Raw genomic sequence first — 16,523 nt, 5'->3', positions numbered from 1 at the left:
ATTGTTAAGATTTCAGATCATTGGGGTTTTAAAAATTACTTGAATATGCGAACTTTTTTTTTAAGCCAAGTACAGAATCACTGGAGAGCTTGGACTATAAAATAGATGATTAGACTTCTTTATTGCGGGGTGTAAAGTAAGATTTATATGTGTTTACATGATGAATGATGGGAAAGCAGATAAAATGCACCTGTTATGCTCTAAAACATAATTTACTAAGATTGGTATTGAATACTGTTAATTGAATTCTGTGCACCAAGATGACATTTCTTGGATCCTCTTTGTAGAAACTCCAAAACTTATAAAACTAGGTATAAGGTTGTCTGTGAAGAAGGCTCTCAACTCCTGAAAAGGTGCTCTCAGCAGATGGAGCTCAGTACAAGAGCTTCAGAGGCTCAACCCTGGCAGAAGCTGATCAAATCCATCTTCATCAAGGGCCATGAGAGTAAGAAAGCAGCAGACAAGGAAGTTAAGAACGCAAGTCAAGAAACTCTCCAGAAAACTACAGGGTTTCTTAGAAAAGAGAGGACATTTTAGGCTGAGCGAAGGAACTGGAGCAAAATGTGGTGTTACAGAGACAAACACGACTCAGAATTCAATATGCTACTGCTTTTTTTAGAAGCTCAAATTTATAGAGAACATGTCATGTGATGATTCATCCTACACTCTACCCATAGTAAGAGCCCAATAGATACAAGACAACATTCCAGCTGGAGATGATTCATTTGGACCTGGTATTTCTGGGAACAGGAATATTCAGCCCCAGGGGCCCATTTGGTCAAAAAGATGACAGGAGTGAGTCTCACAAGATCTGGGTCAAGACACTGTCTCCCGGAAACTTAAAACCTAGCGTGGTAGAGGAGTCGTAGCCCTGGTGCAGTTGTCCTGGCAAACCCGTTTTCATGTTTCCTACAGCGGTTTGCTTGGCTCAGACTTACTTGAGTTGCTCTCAAAGAGCCTCACAGACAAGCAGAGAACCTGTGAAGCCTCCTGTGGTGCTGAACATGGTATTGGGCTGCGCTCAGCTCTTGGCTCCTGGTTTCCCGCATCTTCCGGGACCTTCACGGTGACTGTAGAATCATCAAGTTGTTGACCATAGCCTTTCTTCAAGGTCACACAGCCGCTGATGGGGCCAGGTCTGCTTCTAATGTGTCATTCATTTAGCTGTTCAGTTCAGTTCAGTCGCTCAGTCGTGTGTGTAGCTGTTAAAGGGCTATAACACTCATCAGTGAAGAAATGTCACCTCAAGAGTGTTTTTCTCACTTCTGTAATCCACATTTATCTAAAATATCTCTGATAAATATATGCAAAATGAAAAGAGCAATAAAGCTGCTGTGTTATCTGATGGCATGATTCATAAATTTTAAATATTTGACTCCAATGAAGATATATCATTTTTTTTTATTTTAAACTTTCAGAAATTTTAAATTATGTTGTAAAGATGGGTACTTATGTCTGGGGTAAAATATTTCCATTGTTTTATAATGAAAATCACTTGATTCTAAGTTTCCAAAGAAAAATCCTTCCTAAAGTATCATGTATCCTCAAAGGTGTGCTCCCACAGTCTTAACGCGTCACCTGAAGGAACCACACAGCATCTCCAAGCTCATCTTGGACTCTGCTTCTCTGCGTTTGTGATTCTCTGGAGTTCTTGCCTTAGAAGTGCTTAAGAGTTCTGCTACAAGGCAAAATAAAACAAGGTGAATTGGTTCACTCGGAATGAGAACATATTCAAAGTGCCATAGAACATATATCTCAGGTATAATATTCTCAAAGTGAAGTTTTCTAAGGTTTAACATTTAAACTAGAAACCTTAGTCATATTAATGAAGGGAAGCCTACCCTCAGCAGCACAGAGTAGAATTTGTATAATAACTGCACTTTACATTTATGTACAGTGTGATGCTGCTGCTGCTTCTTCTAAATCGCTTCAGTCGTGTCTGACTCTGTGCAACCCCAGACGGCAGCCCACCAGGCTCCCCGTCAAACATTGTATTAAATTCAGTGATTTGCAGGTAAATCCCATTATCCTAAAATAAACCTATACTTTGAAGTTTGCTAGCAGTAAATATTTTTAAATCAAGGCCCTGAACAAAGTTTTAGTTTCTTGAGGTGGCATTTTTCTTCTGGGGCCCAGGAGAAAAATAGTATAGTGAACACTATATTATGAAATCAGTTGATGGATTATGGAATCATGAGGACTTTAAAGATAAGAACTATAATATTTAATTATGTTCTTTTGTAATTATAATATGTATCACCTTGCACAGATTTGAATAGATTTTCTAACCTGATAATATATGTGACCTTACTGCCAACACATGGCAGGAAAATAACTGTTCCCTTTACAATTATTCAGCTTAGCTAGGATTTTGCATAAGAGATTTCATAAGCTTTCTGTTCTGGGTTCATGTAAGAAAATCTACTCTATGTAGCAAATGTTCTTAGATGTTAGTCATTAAGGACTTCTGGTAAGCTTACTTGGACAGAAACCACTGTTACTCAAAACGAGGACTTTGGATGGTTTGATTTCCAGGAAGAGTGAGTGGTTTAATAAGATCACACAAGTATGTATGTACATATATACAGCCTGCACACACACATACATGTACTCACAACTCACATCCTCATGATATGCAGTGGGAAAATGAGATTTGGACACTGGGAGCAAATCCTGCCCTCTGTGTTACCTCCAGACATCTCACTCAGAACATGCTTGCCTTCATTACTTGAGTATTGCAGATAAAAAACTGCCTCACTCCCTATTTCATGTATCAGATAGGAAAATATGAATAATTATAATCTTCATCCTAATAATGTGATAGTAAAAAATTGAATAATATAGAGCCTAATTTATGCTAAAGCCAATTTTTTAATCTTCTGAATTATTTGGAATTTGTCTTAAAATGTTTATTTTTGAGGGAAAACTTTTAGAATGTTAATTTTACTTTTCATGGGGCAAGTGTGCAGTAAGTGATAGCCATCATTGTTCTACCATTCAGTTATTAAATACCCAGAGTTAGAAACATCTTGGGTTTGAATCCCAGCTCAAAGCCTTGCTCTGTGTAATTTAGGGCATGTCTCTTATTGTTTCCAAGTTCTCTTTTTATGAAATAAAAATTATATTGTATCAATTTCCAATTTTGTCTGAAAGATGAGCTGAAATAATTCATGAAAGTCCCTGCTCAGGACCTGATATATAAATATTTGGTAAACAATAGAAATAATTTTAAAAGAAAGCAGTTTGATTATTTTGTTATTTAAAAGACTAGATAAACTAGAACTCATTTGAGGGAATATATATTATTTATTCAAAATATATTGAGTGGAAAATTTAAAATAAAAGTTGCATATCCTAGATAACTTTGACTTCTTGAAACAAACTAGATATTAGGACTCTAATGAATTTTCAACCTAACTGAAAATTTCACAAGTACAAACTTTTACAATAATAATAATAGTAGCCATTAACTAAATTATTATGTGTTAACTAATAACACATAATATTATTATGTGTCAACTAATAACACATAACATTATTATGTGTCAAGAGACTTCTTTACATTATTTCGTTAATTCCCCACTCTATCTCTATGAGGTATGATTTATTGTCATTGTCTCATAGATGGAGAAATTTCCCCAAATTTTCGCCACTAACTCCGGGACTTGGTAATGGACAGGGAGGCCTCGCATGCTGCCGTCCACGGGGTCCTCGAAGAGTCAGACATGACTGAGTGACTGAACTGAACTGAATAAATAGTGGAATCAGAATCTGAATCTCTACCCACATGGACCCATGGTTCTTGCACCTTTACCATGTTTTCTTCTCTGAAGTGCCCCTGAGCTGCTCACATTTTTTTTTTTTTCAGACAGTTCCAAATTAGATCTTAAATTTGTTTGCCTGCAGCCTCGAGAGGGAAGTGCATAGGGGGCTTTCCTCCTTCCTGTTCCAGGGAGAGCAGTGTCCCTTGTCTTCAAGTCTATGGGTTCCTTTTTTTTATCCTTTTTTTTTTCTTTTTTAAATTATGAAAGTATGATAGCATATTTACAGGAGACTTGGAAAATACAGAACAAAGTTACATATAATTCAACTGTATATTGCAATTACTTTTTAAGTAGATAAATTAAGATTTTAATTGGACAATATCAAACTCTCAAAAATTTATAGAATGGACAGAAAAGTAGGAAGATATAGTAGACCTGAAATGCACTATGAACCAATTCAGCATAACTAGGATTTATACAATTTTCATACGACAGTAAGATACAAATTCTGTCTAAGTTCCCATAGACTAAGAGACACTGGAATATATTCAGGGGGACAAAACAAGGTGCAAAAACTTCATGGTCTAAAGGTATTGAAATCACATAGAGTCTGTTCTCTTATTACCGTGGAATTATGTTATTATAGAAATTCAATATCAAAAGATATTTGAAAATAGCCCACATAATTTAAAGTGCAATGTGACATTTTCTGAGAGAGATCTTTGACTTAGCCATTGAAAGCCTCAGTAAAGTTAAAAGACTGACAAAACACAGAGGGTGATTGCAGAGAAAAAACATTTAAATGAAAAATTAACATCAAAATGAGAAATAAATATCAAGTATACTTTAGAAACCCCATGTATTTGGAAATTAAATGTGAAGTCTATAGACCCTTATTTTAGGCTCAATATTTTGATTTAGTAGGAAAAAATGAAATTTAGTTTGCTTATTTAAAATACATTTGAACCAATAGTACATAAGTGTTCCTTTTTCTCCGCATCTTTGGCATCTTTTCTCCGTTATCTTTTGTCTTTTTTTATAAAAGTCATTCTAACAGATGTTAAATGATATTTCCTTGTGGTTTTGTTTGCATTTCTTTAAGTTAATGATCCTGAACACCTTTTCATGTACCTGTTGGCCATTTGTATGACTTCTTTTGAGAAATGTCAATAATCTACCTGTCCTTAGAGATAACTCTCCCAACCTCAGAAAACTGTGTCCACCTCTTGAAAATCATCAGCGTGTCTTTCACCACGTGAAAGGATTTTGTGTAGCTTTACCTTCTGAAATAAGTACTACTATGAAAACAATACAGTTTTATTTTGTTTGGTTTCCAGATTCAAGTTATATTTGAAATATTCTTTCAAGTTTGCCACACCTGATTCTCTGGAGATCTTGTCTGTCCTGCACGTCCACCTCGGGGCAGGCCAGTCATGGGAACACTCTCCAGATTAACCTAATCTCAACATCTAACCAAAAAATTCTCTCTTTATGCTCTCCACCAAATATGCTTTTGATATCTAAATATGTATATTTTTTATTCACTTGACCAAAAAGATTTAGATATTCATTTGATCAAAAATACAAGTGTTTCACTTAGTGTCATGACTTTATTAAAAAAAAAAATCAAACTTCTAGAGGTAAAAATTCACATGCACTAAGGCGCCAGAGTAGTATATCTGATAACGTGGTGAGAGTTGCCAAGTTGCACTTCTTAAAAATAGCCAGACTGACTATCCTCCTTGTGATCTGTTTTGCGTGATGGGTCTTTTCACCATAAACTCTGAAGCCCCCAGTATTTGTAGCAGGATGAAACTAAACTGGGCAAACCCATTGTTCCCTAACTGTCTTTGTATTTCTTTTCTGTTGGAAAATGAAATGACTCTGATCTTTGCATCTCAATTTTCCCTTAAAAAGACATTTTATGAGAAGACTGCAGCTTCAGGAAATAAAGGCAGATGCTGTTACAATTTATGAAAGCATAGACAAGGGTGGTAGCTGTTGTGAATTATAATGAACTCTGCAGCAGCCCTGGTCCAGATGTAGCATTAATGTCTGAGAAACTCTGAAACTTACAGGAGTGTTTTAAGAAAACTACAGAATTTTTGTTATTTGGCTTTTGCCCTGTATTATCTGGTTTTACCCAGCTTGCCAGTGAAATCAAGAATTTTCAAGTTGAAAAAGTTAAAATATCTATTTCTATGTGACAACTTATTGTCTGAATTGCAAACTAAATAAGGAGAAAAAAAGTGCAACACAGCTTTATTCTAAAAATGGGATATTTCCGTTCTGTGAATTGTCAAGATTTATAAAACTGGTACGGGCTCTATGTTAGAGAAAATATTTCTTACCAGAGAATCACATGTATACTCTTGTATTTCAGAGAATTTTGCAGTAAATAAAGGTATAGTTAAATCTGGACATGGGATTGAACTTCTTATCATAAGCAATGTCTATTTATGGAAAAAAAAATGACCACAAAGAAAATAGTTTTGTCAGACTACTTGTTAGCTTCACTTACTAAAGTTACAAGAATGAGACTTAAATGATCAGTGAAAAGCGACTGCCTTTACCTAGCGTGAGTCTCATTTAATTGTCTTATCTGCGGGCAGTATATTGATACAGCTAGCACCAAAATAAACAGAAACCTGAGAAGGACAGAGGTAATAGAAGAACAGGAAAGAGAAAAAGAAACTTGCTCACTCTGCAGTTGATTTTATTTCTTAATGGTTTCTTATTCCCTCCTAATGCCTTCCACTCACACCCCAAGTGGAGCAGTTGGCAGAGAACACAACAGATGGATGACAGGCTCGACACATGCAGTCTCTCTGGCACCCATGCACTCGACTTTTATTTGCTAAACAGTTAGCCAGATTTTAAGACGCTAGTCTGCTAATGTTCCTGTTTGGTTTAATGCACTGTGAGAATCTAGCACACAAATATTAAAACATTGCCGTAAAAAAGATTACACAGTCTCTGTTTCTCTGCGTAGTTTAGTGGCACATTGTTTTATTCTTTTTTAGAATTTATTTGATTGAAGTATAGTTGATTTGCAATGTTGGGCTAATTGCTGCAAATTGATTCAGTTATACAGATAATATATATATATACATACCTATATATATACATACACACATATACTTCCTTTTTCATATTCTTCCACATTGTGGTTTACCACAGGGTACTGAATTCAGTTCCCTGTGCGGTACAGGACCTGGTTGTGTGGCCCTCCTATATAACAGTTTGCATCTGCTGTCCCAGCCTCCCACTCCACCCCAGCCTCCTGCCCTCCTGCCCCCACCAGTCTGTTCTCTACGTCTGTGAGTCTGTTTCTGTTTTGTAGATATCTTCCCATGTGTCATTCTTTTAGATTCCACATAAAAGGGACAGCATCTGATACTTGTCTTCCTTTGTCTGACGTACTTCACTTAGTGTGATCATCTCTAGATTCATCTATGCTGCTGCAAAGGACATTATTTCATATTTCAATTTATTTTATTACTGAGGCTTCCATAGTGGCTCAGTGGTAAAGAATCTGCCTGCCATTTCTTTGAGAGTACAAGAGGTGTGGGTTTGATTCCTGGGTCAGACAGATCCCCTGGAGAAGGAAATGGCAACCCACTCCAGTATTCTTGCCTGGGAAATCTCATGGACAGAGGAGCCTGGTGGGCTACAGTCCACGGGGTTGCAAAAGAGTCAGATAAATCTTAGAGACTAAACAACAACAAACACCAGAATACTCCATTCTATATGGGCACCACATCTTCTTTCTCCATTCATCTGTCAGTGGGCATTTAGCTTGTCTCTATGTCTTGGCTATTGTGGATAGTGCTGCTTGAACATAGGGATGCGTGTATCTTTTCTAATTGCAGTTTTGTCCTCATTATTTTATTCCTGGTGTAGATTTCTGAGATATGCAGTAGTGGGTTTAGAGATGCACTTGGTATTTTCTATAGATGTCTACAAGCTCAGATATTAGGATTTTCTTGATATGGATGGGTCTAAACGAGATTTTAGCAGCTAGGTCAGGGACGTCACAGCCCATGGAAGGTCCTTCCTGAGCCTGCTGGGTAAGAGAAGAAGGTTCTAGAGAATAGCCACAGACAGTCAGTATGTTTCTTTCCTCCCACCGTCACTGCATTTTCACAGATTACTGAATTCAAACACGAGAAAAGTTGCATCTTTTCCACGAAGCCTTCTTGGCTGCGAGGCAGAATTAGCAGCCCTGGACTCTGCTCACATAGCACTTTATTTGCATTACCCACATAGTCTGTGTCCTGGTCCCCCGGGTGAGCTCCTGCAGAGCAAGGGTAGGGGTGCCCCTCGTACCTGTCACCCCATCACCCGGCCAGCACGTGGCACCTGCTTGGTTCTGCCTAATGCATGTTGAGTTGTTCAGAACTCAGGGGGACTTAGCTCCAGGACAATAAAGAAGAGAAACACAAGGTGATTGTTAGAAAATTATTCTGAGGAGGATTGGAAAGGCCCCTGGATGCTGAAAGTCTTCAGTGAAAGTCTCTGGTACTGTCTGCAGAAGTGGGGTTTGGGGAAGCAGGAATGGAGGGGAGAGTGTGCAGCCCTAGAACTGGCTTCCCATCTCCCCAGGAGCGAGCAGGCTGTCCCTTCTCTCTCAAGCAGAAGTCTCCAGGTGATCTTGCTGTCTTGTCCTCTGTGTTAGGTTTGGAAATCTCCTGACTTTCTTACAACATTGCAAAGGTGTGTTCTTCCTCCAGACTTTCACAACCATTTCCCTCAGGACTAAGGATAAGGAACTGGTGCCTTCGGTGCCTTCAGTTGAATTAACTGATACGGAGTAGAACTATAAATTACTCAACACGAACATGGCGGACCGGAAGTAGTTTGCAGTTACGGGTGTCTCACTGTCCCCAACAGGAGCTTACTGATGACACTGCCCCCTCGTTATATCTTCAGTTGTCTTCCATGTGTTCGAATATGTGATTCAGATGTCTGCTACTCCTCTCCAGATATTTCAGTGGATGATTCACTTCGGTTGTCTTCTGTTTCCCTGGTACTTTTGTGATGCTTCAAGATCACGTCAAGACTGCCTTCCAGCTGCTCTCACAGGAAAGTGAAACATCCACACACTCATTCTTAACAGATCCACTTTAAGAAAGCCATTCTGATGACATAAATCTGGAGCGCAGATTTTGTAATGAGGTCAGCAACATTGGCCAAAACTCAAATCCCTAACTTGGCTATAAATGGAAAGAGATGTTTACTTCCCCAAACTATTTCAAAATTTTTTGTTTTTTTATTTGAATAATGTGGCTTAGATGGTACAGAGTCCGGCTGCAGTGCAGGAGACGGGATCTCTTGGTCAGGAAGATCCCCTGGAGCACGGAAAGGCTGGCTACCCGCTCCAGTATTCTTGCCAGGAGAGTCCCATGGACAGAGAAGCCTGGCGGGCTACAGTTCATGGGGTCACAAACAGTTGAATATGACTGAGTGACTTTCACTTTCTTTCTTTCTTTTTTTCCAGTGTAATTTGCACTCCAGTAATTTGAAAAAGGATTGTAAAAATATCCTCTTTGAAAGGAGAACTTAGCAGTTTTAGTTGACTACACATTTACTGTATATGCAAGCAATTTAGCCTTGAAAAAGCAAGTCATAGTAATGCAAGTATTGTGTAATATCCAGAACAAGATTGTGTGTGTGTGTGTGTGTGTGTGTGTGTGAGTCCTAATCTCTACTCTACACTTGAGATTATGTGTGGAATAAATAATGTGCTGAGTTCTCAGTGCCACATTTTAAAGGAGTGTATGTGCCCAGGGGACAGTTACAGTGACATAGAAGGACTCCAAACACTCATTTGAAAAATGATTGACTTGCTGAATAAGCTTCATGCTGACAGAAAGGGGTGTCGTGTGTAAGACCCATATGATATTTGTCCTGTGTGAAAAAAGACCAGTGGGCAGAAATTTAGGGCTCAGAAGACACTGTTTCAGTATCCACACATCAAACTGTGTTGTTTTGTTGTCCACAATACAAAGTAAACTGCGAACATGCCTGACTTTAAAGAACTTTCAATAGGGTCAGTACCTTAATATTCTTTGGTGAAACTGGTGGATACAAATGTACAAATTTACCCCTGACCCTGTGTTTAAGAATACTCCCCCTGCTTGTTTTCTAGAGTGCTCCTCTGCATATACTGTGCACACACATAGACCAGGTTAAAAGTTTCTACTAACAGTAGATGTTGAGTTCACCTGTTACTAACTCCCCATGTTTATATTACTGTGATTAAGACACGTGCTGACCATGTATTACTTTTGGTGGGCTGGCTTTCTCTTCTTTGAAAGATTCACAAAAATAAGTAACAATAGGATCTCATTCATTTTTTTATTAAGAATGTTTTAAATTTGCCCTATTCTGAACATTCATGTGAATATATCTCCATGTGTTAGCTGCATAAAGGATCCAACAAATACGAGTTAAAAAAGTTTGACGTTTTCAATCCTATGCAGTATATAGCTTTTTTAATTTAACAATTTAGCTTTTGAAATGAAGTCTTCACACATAGGAGGAAAAAATACTCCTCCCTGAAATAAAAGGACTCTGATTGGATGAAATATCTGAAAAAAACATAGGAGGTATATGTTTTATTTCCTAAAATATTTAGTTGAGTGGCAGGAATGTAAGAACCATATAAAAATTCAATCATGAAAAATTATGGTCTAAATACAGCAGGACTGTTGTCGGAAATGCAGAGGTCAGGTTGCTGCTGCTGCTGCTAAGTCATTTCAGTTGGGTCCGACTCTGTGCAACCCCATAAACAGCCTCCCACCAGGCTCCGCAGTCCCTGGGATTCTCCAGGCAAGAACATTGGAGTGGGTTGCCATCTCCTTCTCCAGTGCATGAAAGTGAAAAGTGAAAGTGAAGTCGCTCAGTCATGTCTGACTCTTTGTGACCCCATGGACTGCAGCCCACCAGGCTCCTCCATCCATGGGATTTTCCAGGCAAGAGTACTGGAGTGGGTTGCCATTGCCTTCTCCGGAGGTCAGGTTAGTGATACACAAAATCAAAATCAGATTTACTTTTGGCTTCCTCCTTTATTGGTTTTCATGTTAGGATTCTGGCATTTCACTTCAGATATATGTTCCAGCTATTTCACTCAATACTCAATTTAAGTAAATTTTCTATTAATGAATATGAATTAATTAGTGGGAAAAGGTGATGGGATTCCAGTTGAGCTATTTCAAATCCTAAAAGATGATGCTGTGAAAGTGCTGCACTCAATATGCCAGCAAATTTGGAAAACTCAGCAGTGGCCACAGGACTGGAAAAGGTCAGTTTTCATTCCAGTCACAAAAAAGGTAATGCCAAAGAATGCTCAAACTACCACACAATTGCACTCATCTCACACACTAGTAAAGTAATGCTCAAAATCCTCCAAGCCAGGCTTCAGCAATACGTGAACCGTGAACTTCCTGATGTTCAAGCTGGTTTTAGAAAAGGCAGAGGAATCAGAGATCAAATTGCCAACATCCAGTGGATCATAAATAAAGCAAGAGAGTTCCAGAAACACACCTATTTCTGCTTTATTGACTATGCCAAAGCCTTTGACTGTGTGGATCACAATAAACTGTGGAAAATTCTGAAAGAGTTGGAAATACCAGACCATCTGACCTGCCTCTTGAGAAACGTGTATGCAAGTCAGGAAGCAACAGTTAGAACTGGACATGGAACAACAGACTGGTTCCAAATAGGAAAAGGAGTACGTCAAGGCTGTATATTGTCACCCTGCTTAATTAACTTATATGCAGAGTACATCATGAGAAATGCTGGGCTGGAAGAAACACAAGCTGGAATCAGTATTGCCGGGAGAAATATCAATAACGTCAGATATGCAGATGACACCACCCTTATGACAGAAAGTGAAGAAGAACTAAAGAGCCTCTTGATGAAAGTGAAAGTGAAAAAGTTGGCTTAGAGTGCAACATTCAGAAAACGAAGATCATGGCATCCGGTCCCATCACTTCATGGCAAATCGATGGGGAAACAGTGGAAACAGTGTCAGACTTTATTTTTCTGGGCTCCGAAATCACTGCAGATAGTGATTGCAGCCATGAAATTAAAAGACACTTGCTCCTTGGAAGGAAAGTTATGACCAACCTAGACAGCATATTAAAAAGCAGAGATATTACTTTGCCAACAAAGGTCCATCTAGTCAAGGCTATTGTTTTTCCAGTGGTCATATATGAATGTGAGAGTTGGACTATAAAGAAATCTTAGCACAAAAGAATTGATGCTTTTGAACTGTGGTGTTAGAGAAGACTCTTGAGAGTCCCTTGGACTGCAAGGAGATCCAACCAGTCCATCCTAAAGGAGATCAGTCCTGAATATTCACTGGAAGGACTGATGCTGAAGCTGAAAGTCCAATACTTTGGCCACCTGATGCAAAGAACTGACTCATTGAAAAAGACCCTGATGCTGAGAAAGATTGAAGGCAGGAGGGGAAGGGGACGACAGAGGATGAAATGGTTGGATGGCACCACTGACTCAGTGGACAGGAGTTTGAGTAAGCTCTGAGAGTTGGTGATGGACAGGGAGGCCTAGTGTGCTGCAGTCCATGGGGTCATGAAGAGTTGGACACGACTGAGTGACTGAACTGAACTGTGAAGTTGAAGACACGCTATGTATTGCAGTAATAACGCAGTGACAGTGCTCTCAGCAGCAATGTTAGATTTTTTCCCCCTGCTTTTCATTACTCATATTCATCTGTGGCCCATTTGGACCTTGAATTCATAATGAGAAAGGAGCACAGGCCCTTTGATGGAAAAACCTGAAGTACAAAGTACATGCCACAGAAATAAGCTTTGAACATTACAGTAGAGACAAGAAGCATTTATTATAATTTTCTTTCAATAATGGGCTAAAATATTGATGGGAAGCCAAAGAAGTTTCTTAATTCTTCCTGTGCTGAGACTAGGAACACCGAGGGACAGCAAGAGTTTAGAAAAAACAGCTGTCAGCTCCTCCAGTAATTTCAGGCAGGCATTCATTGAATAGAATTCAATTAGATCCCAAGCTGCATGGGCACAAGAGTTTTGAAACTGTGATTCAGAGTTAGGAAGTTCATTCTATTGACGCAAATTAAGTTTTAAATAAAATCTTGACAGGAGAAAAATGGTCTGTTAATCTCTCAAACAAAATTTTGCTCTTTAAGACTATTATTTCCTTCTGCTGTTATGCTATGCTGCGCTTAGTCGCTCAGTCGTGGCTGACTCTTTGTGACCCCATGAACTGTAGCCCTCCAGGCACCTCTGTCCGTGGGGACTCTCCAGGCAGGAATACTGAAGTGGGTTACCATGTGCCATCCAGTCCTCCAGGAGATCTTCCCAACCCAGGGATCAAACCAAGGTCTCCCACATTATAGGCGGATTCTTTACTTTCTGAGCCATCAAGGAAGCCCAAGAACAGTGGAGCGGGCAGCTTATCCCTCCTCCATGGAAATCTTCCCCACCCAGGAATCACATGAGGTCACCTGCATTGCAGGTGGGTTCTTTACCAGCTGGGCCACCAGGAAAGGCCAGTTGTTATGCTACTTAATACTATTTGGGGATAGAGTCGAAAACAATATGCTAACTTGTCCCTCAGGGACTGGAAAAATGCCAAATGGTTTTAAATGATTATAAGTTTCTATGTCAGACCTCTCTGGTAACTTTGAGAAAATCTGTGAGGAGAAAATAAATGTTTCTGAATACCAGAGTTGCACACTTTAAGCATCAAAAGTTTCCTGATATCTCAAAATCTTTCACGTTATTGTGTCACATGAAGCCAACTCACTTCCTTGGAGAGTGATCAGTGCTGTCAATTGGGGCATCATGGAGTTTAGAACTATGTTTACGAAACAAATTTTTGGTCAGGAAAGAGCAGAGATCAATTAACACTGGCCATAGGAAAACATTTTCATTATAACAGTCATAAGACCAACGTCCATCAAAAAGAGACGCATTCTTCCTTTTAAGGACTTTTGGTGCCCAGTTGCCAGGTCATCCAGGTGTGACCCTAAGCTGACATAACCCCAGAGGTGGTTCTTTAGGTGCCAGTTCTCACAGCACATTGCATATAAGCATGAGCCGTGAGCAGAGAAAGCAGGGAGCTACTAGTACTACTCTCTTTTTTCCAAAAAGTATTTTTGGCAATGCGCACTGTCAGCAAGCTTCACTGGATTACATACCATATCTTGTTATCATGTGTAACTTCTAATATGACATAAAACGTTATATTGAACCAACCAATGAAAATAATTGTGTTCCTCATGGACAAATGGGCATAGTTCTGTGATGAGTAACAGAAGCTATTTCCATAGAATGCACCCTGGGGTCAAATCAGAATGTGCTTTGACTATCACTTTATTAAACAAAATGGGAAGTTTCTAATGTAATTGTGGGATGCCTGAGGTCTAAAACTATATATCTTTTTAAATAATATAAATTTATTACATAAATAAGTACATTGTATTTTATTGTGGCTTCAACACTTCTTAAACTTAGCCACAAAGTTTTGCCTTTGCTTTTCCAGTATATTCTGTGATAATAGCAGTTTTACTGTGCAACTCAGATAATGTAATTTAACTGAAGAAAAGCCTTCATCTTTAAAATTATGTGTGTGTATATAGCAGTATGGGGCATCCCAGGTGCCTCAGTGATGAAAGAATCTACCTGCCAACGCAGGAGATGTGGGTTTGGTCCCTGAGTCAGGAAGAGCCCCTGGAGGAGGAAATGGCAACCCACTCCATTATTCTTGCCTGGAAAATCATGTGGACAGAGGAGCCTGGCAGGCTACAACCCATGGGTCACAAAGTATTGGACATGAATTCGTGAGCACACACATAGAGCACTAGGCTGCTGCTAAAAATGATGGAACCTTTCCAGAAATGTACTAATTGATGAAATGAGAAAGATCTTTTTAGGCTTAAATAGAATATATTATTGCTATTTTAAAAATCGAAGACATTCTTTTTTTCTTCATATATTTGAATTCTATTTTAAAAATTCTAAGAAGTGATATCTAACTTCATTCTAGACAATACTTTAAAAAATCTTAAAAATGTTTGCTGGAAATAAAGTGGTCAATAGAATTGCTCGTTTGTCTTGAGCTTTCTAAACCTGGAAACACGAGAGCCTGAATCACTTCCTTGGAGCAGCTGAATTCCTGAGGCTCCACTGGGAATGTGCACATCCTCCCGGGGTATCTCATTGTAGCTTGTGTGCTGTTTGCAAAGCAGGCTTGTCAAAGAGATGGCCCGTGAATTGTAGTAATGGAAACTGATAGGCCTCTGCTGAAAACCTTCAGACCCAGCACAGGAACCAGATGGACTGCGAAAAATGGAAAATTCTCCCAAGTAATTGTTTCAAATAAAAGAGCATCAGGCATGTCTTTAAAACTGATCTAAAGACAATCGACAGGAACGAGCAAGAAAGTATATGCTCTTTATGTGTGTGTGTGTGTGTATGTGTATATATATATATATGCATATATATGTATATGTATGTATATGTCTACTGAACATTCAGTTCAGTTCAGTTCAGTTGCTCAGTCGTGTCTGACTCTTTGTGACCCCAGCACACCAGGCCTCCCTGTCCATCACCAACTTCCGGAGTCCACCCAAACCCATGTCTATTGAGTCGGTGATGCCATCCAACCATCTCATCCTCTGTCGTCCCCTTCTCCTCCCACCTTCAATCTTTCCCAGCATCAGAGCCTTTCAAATGAGTCAGCTCTTCACATCAGGTGGCCAAGTATTGGAGTTTCAGCTTCCACATCAGTCCTTCCAATGAACACCCAGGACTGATCTCCTTTAGGATGGACTAGTTGGATCTCCTTGCAGTCCAAGGGACTCTCAAGAATCTTCTCTAACACCACAGTTCAAAAGTATCAATTCTTCTACGCTCAGCTTTCTTTATAGTCCAACTCTCATATCCATACATGACTACTGGAAAAACCATAGCCTTGACTAGACAAATCTTTGTTGGCAAAATAATAATCTCTGCTTTTTAATATGCTGTCTAGGTTGGTCATAACTTTCCTTCCAAGGAAAAGAATCACCATCTGCAGTGATTTTGGAGCCCAGAAAAATAAAGTCAGCCACTGTTTCCACTGTTTCCCCATCTATTTGCCATGAAGTGATGGGATCGGATGCCATGATCTTAGTTTTCTGAATGTTGTGCTCTAAGCCAACTTTTTCACTCTCCTCTTTCACTTTCATCAAGAGGCTCTTTAGTTCTTCACTTTCTGTCACATGCGTATCTGAGGTGATGCACATACGTATATATGTGTGTGTGAATATATATAGTTGTTGCTGTTGTTATTAAGTCATTAAGTTGTATCCAACTCTTTGTGACCCCATGGACTGTAGCACTCCAGGCTCCTCTGTTCTCTGCTATCTCCCTGAGTTTGCTCAAATTCATGTCCATTGAGTCGGTGGTGCTATATATATATATACAAACACACAGGCACACACATAGATACACAGACATAAGTTTTTAGATAAGAGGTCACCAGAACAAAACCTTTTCCATGAGACGATGAAGAGGGGCAGTTAGATGTACAGAAGTGAATTATGTGAACTTAATTCCAGTTCTATCTCCTGATTGTATAATCACCTGTAAGAAGATGGTCATAACAGTTTGTTGTCAGAACAGTACTTGGCCTGTAGAGAACCTGTGTCAGACTAGAACATTATGCCCAGAGATTCGAAAGGGAAAATAAAATGAAGCACAAGTATATGGAATG

General features: G+C 39.1%; 1 protein-coding gene across 1 annotated transcript in view; it reads left to right on the top strand.

Moving 5' to 3' along the window:
* COL19A1 (collagen type XIX alpha 1 chain) overlaps nucleotides 1–16,523 on the top strand; it is a 488,172-nt gene that overhangs the window by 109,623 nt on the left and 362,026 nt on the right. The gene's annotated exons all lie outside the window — the stretch shown is intronic.

This window comes from Ovis aries, chromosome 9 (assembly GCF_016772045.2).
Source record: "Ovis aries strain OAR_USU_Benz2616 breed Rambouillet chromosome 9, ARS-UI_Ramb_v3.0, whole genome shotgun sequence".
Taxonomy (NCBI): Eukaryota; Metazoa; Chordata; class Mammalia; order Artiodactyla; family Bovidae; genus Ovis; species Ovis aries.
This window is presented reverse-complemented; position numbering and strand designations above follow the sequence as displayed.